Consider the following 4,623-nt stretch of genomic DNA (forward strand, 5'->3'; position numbering starts at 1 on the left):
AGAAAATCGATCGATGTTATACGATTCCGGGCACAACCGGATGAAGAACAAAACAGAGTGTACGGAGACGGAGACGAATTCAACCCCGATCGCACACGAATGTTTGCAAGAATGAAGCGAGAAACAATGCGATGCAAACACTGTTCGGATGAAATGAATGAAAGACGAAGGAAGATGCGATTGGAACAAGATGTTCCAACAATGAATTACGTCTGCAAGAAGAACCGTGGAATAGCGAACGGAATCGATAAAGATTCCCAGAATTTAAAGAACGGACAAGTAAGTGTCCCAAGTTCCAGCCATGTAAGGGCTGAAGACGGTTATGATAAGGGCCGTAGTATTCACGCAGACGGGGAACAATTCAAGAGTACCATACGGGGAAAAGATGAAATACCAAGCGTGAATTTCGCAACACGTGCAGATGACGAAGAAGACGTTCGATTGAAGAAGGTAATCAAAACAAACTTTCCGGGTCTTACAATCGGTGATGACAGGCTGATGTATAAAGACGGTAGAAGGCAAACCAAACAACAGGTCAAACGAGCAAGGATAAAATTCAAAAGCGCCATGGTTCAGTTTATTAGGGGGATGAAACGAGCAAGGATGAATTACCTTCACAATCCTCATGCATGCTTCTAAACATAATTAAGTTTAGGGGGATGTGTTAGATATATATATATATATATATATAATCTTAATTATGTTAATATATGTTTAATTATTATATAGTTTAGTATGCAACGGTTGAGGGAACACAACCGTTCAAATGACAGTTGTTCCCTCCATCTATAACCGCCAAAATTTCTGCATATATATATGTAATGACCGACAACTTTTGTTGGCACCAAGACAATTATCATTCTTATGAATTGTCCACTTTTTCTTATGGTTTTTGCATACTCTGCTCTGTTATCATATACAAACATGAATATGCAATCCGATTCGAGTGATTACGTGAGAGATATGGGTATAATTTCCGCTGCGACGAACTCCGAAATTCTAACAAGTGGTATCAGAGCCACGGTGGGAAATCGAAGAAAATCGTTCGATGTTATACGATTCCGGGCACAACCGGATGAAGAACAAAACAGAGTGTACGGAGACGGAGACGAATTCAACCCCGATCGCACACGAATGTTTGCAAGAATGAAGCGAGAAACAATGCGATGCAAACACTGTTCGGATGAAATGAATGAAAGACGAAGGAAGATGCGATTGGAACAAGATGTTCCAACAATGAATTACGTCTGCAAGAAGAACCGTGGAATAGCGAACGAAATCGATAAAGATTCCCAGCATTTAAAGAACGGACAAGTAAGTGTCCCAAGTTCCAGCCATGTAAGGGCTGAAGACGGTTATGATAAGGGCCGTAGTATTCACGCAGACGGGGAACAATTCAAGAGTACCATACGGGGAAAAGATGAAATACCAAGCGTGAATTTCGCAACACGTGCAGATGACGAAGAAGACGTTCGATTGAAGAAGGTAATCAAAACGAACTTTCCGGGTCTTATAATCGGTGATGACAGGCTGATGTATAAAGACGGTAGAAGGCAAACCAAACAACAGGTCAAACGAGCAAGGATAAAATTCAAAAGCGCCATGGTTCAGTTTATTAGGGGGATGAAACGAGCAAGGATGAATTACCTTCACAATCCTCATGCATGCTTCTAAACACAACTAAGTTTAGGGGGATGTGTTAGATATATATATATATATATATATATATATATATATATATATATATATATATATAATCTTAATTATGTTAATATATGTTTAATTATTATATAGTTTAGTATGCAACGGTTGAGGGAACACAACCGTTCAAATGACAGTTGTTCCCTCCATCTATAACCGCCAAAATTTCTGCATATATATATGTAATGACCGACAACTTTTGTTGGCACCAAGACAATTATCATTCTTATGAATTGTCCACTTTTTCTTATGGTTTTTGCATACTCTGCTCTGTTATCATATACAAACATGAATATGCAATCCGATTCGAGTGATTACGTGAGAGATATGGGTATAATTTCCGCTGCGACGAACTCCGAAATTCTAACAAGTGGTATCAGAGCCACGGTGGGAAATCGAAGAAAATCGATCGATGTTATACGATTCCGGGCACAACCGGATGAAGAACAAAACAGAGTGTACGGAGACGGAGACGAATTCAACCCCGATCGCACACGAATGTTTGCAAGAATGAAGCGAGAAACAATGCGATGCAAACACTGTTCGGATGAAATGAATGAAAGACGAAGGAAGATGCGATTGGAACAAGATGTTCCAACAATGAATTACGTCTGCAAGAAGAACCGTGGAATAGCGAACGGAATCGATAAAGATTCCCAGAATTTAAAGAACGGACAAGTAAGTGTCCCAAGTTCCAGCCATGTAAGGGCTGAAGACGGTTATGATAAGGGCCGTAGTATTCACGCAGACGGGGAACAATTCAAGAGTACCATACGGGGAAAAGATGAAATACCAAGCGTGAATTTCGCAACACGTGCAGATGACGAAGAAGACGTTCGATTGAAGAAGGTAATCAAAACGAAATTTCCGGGTCTTACAATCGGTGATGACAGGCTGATGTATAAAGACGGTAGAAGGCAAACCAAACAACAGGTCAAACGAGCAAGGATAAAATTCAAAAGCGCCATGGTTCAGTTTATTAGGGGGATGAAACGAGTAAGGATGAATTACCTTCACAATCCTCATGCATGCTTCTAAACATAATTAAGTTTAGGGGGATGTGTTAGATATATATATATATATATATATATAATCTTAATTATGTTAATATATGTTTAATTATTATATAGTTTAGTATGCAACGGTTGAGGGAACACAACCGTTCAAATGACAGTTGTTCCCTCCATCTATAACCGCCAAAATTTCTGCATATATATATGTAATGACCGACAACTTTTGTTGGCACCAAGACAATTATCATTCTTATGAATTGTCCACTTTTTCTTATGGTTTTTGCATACTCTGCTCTGTTATCATATACAAACATGAATATGCAATCCGATTCGAGTGATTACGTGAGAGATATGGGTATAATTTCCGCTGCGACGAACTCCGAAATTCTAACAAGTGGTATCAGAGCCACGGTGGGAAATCGAAGAAAATCGATCGATGTTATACGATTCCGGGCACAACCGGATGAAGAACAAAACAGAGTGTACGGAGACGGAGACGAATTCAACCCCGATCGCACACGAATGTTTGCAAGAATGAAGCGAGAAACAATGCGATGCAAACACTGTTCGGATGAAATGAATGAAAGACGAAGGAAGATGCGATTGGAACAAGATGTTCCAACAATGAATTACGTCTGCAAGAAGAACCGTGGAATAGCGAACGGAATCGATAAAGATTCCCAGAATTTAAAGAACGGACAAGTAAGTGTCCCAAGTTCCAGCCATGTAAGGGCTGAAGACGGTTATGATAAGGGCCGTAGTATTCACGCAGACGGGGAACAATTCAAGAGTACCATACGGGGAAAAGATGAAATACCAAGCGTGAATTTCGCAACACGTGCAGATGACGAAGAAGACGTTCGATTGAAGAAGGTAATCAAAACAAACTTTCCGGGTCTTACAATCGGTGATGACAGGCTGATGTATAAAGACGGTAGAAGGCAAACCAAACAACAGGTCAAACGAGCAAGGATAAAATTCAAAAGCGCCATGGTTCAGTTTATTAGGGGGATGAAACGAGCAAGGATGAATTACCTTCACAATCCTCATGCATGCTTCTAAACATAATTAAGTTTAGGGGGATGTGTTAGATATATATATATATATATAATCTTAATTATGTTAATATATGTTTAATTATTATATAGTTTAGTATGCAACGGTTGAGGGAACACAACCGTTCAAATGACAGTTGTTCCCTCCATCTATAACCGCCAAAATTTCTGCATATATATATGTAATGACCGACAACTTTTGTTGGCACCAAGACAATTATCATTCTTATGAATTGTCCACTTTTTCTTATGGTTTTTGCATACTCTGCTCTGTTATCATATACAAACATGAATATGCAATCCGATTCGAGTGATTACGTGAGAGATATGGGTATAATTTCCGCTGCGACGAACTCCGAAATTCTAACAAGTGGTATCAGAGCCACGGTGGGAAATCGAAGAAAATCGATCGATGTTATACGATTCCGGGCACAACCGGATGAAGAACAAAACAGAGTGTACGGAGACGGAGACGAATTCAACCCCGATCGCACACGAATGTTTGCAAGAATGAAGCGAGAAACAATGCGATGCAAACACTGTTCGGATGAAATGAATGAAAGACGAAGGAAGATGCGATTGGAACAAGATGTTCCAACAATGAATTACGTCTGCAAGAAGAACCGTGGAATAGCGAACGGAATCGATAAAGATTCCCAGAATTTAAAGAACGGACAAGTAAGTGTCCCAAGTTCCAGCCATGTAAGGGCTGAAGACGGTTATGATAAGGGCCGTAGTATTCACGCAGACGGGGAACAATTCAAGAGTACCATACGGGGAAAAGATGAAATACCAAGCGTGAATTTCGCAACACGTGCAGATGACGAAGAAGACGTTCGATTGAAGAAGGTAAT

The sequence above is a fragment of the Helianthus annuus genome, chromosome 12, assembly GCF_002127325.2.
Source record: "Helianthus annuus cultivar XRQ/B chromosome 12, HanXRQr2.0-SUNRISE, whole genome shotgun sequence".
Classification (NCBI taxonomy): Eukaryota; Viridiplantae; Streptophyta; class Magnoliopsida; order Asterales; family Asteraceae; genus Helianthus; species Helianthus annuus.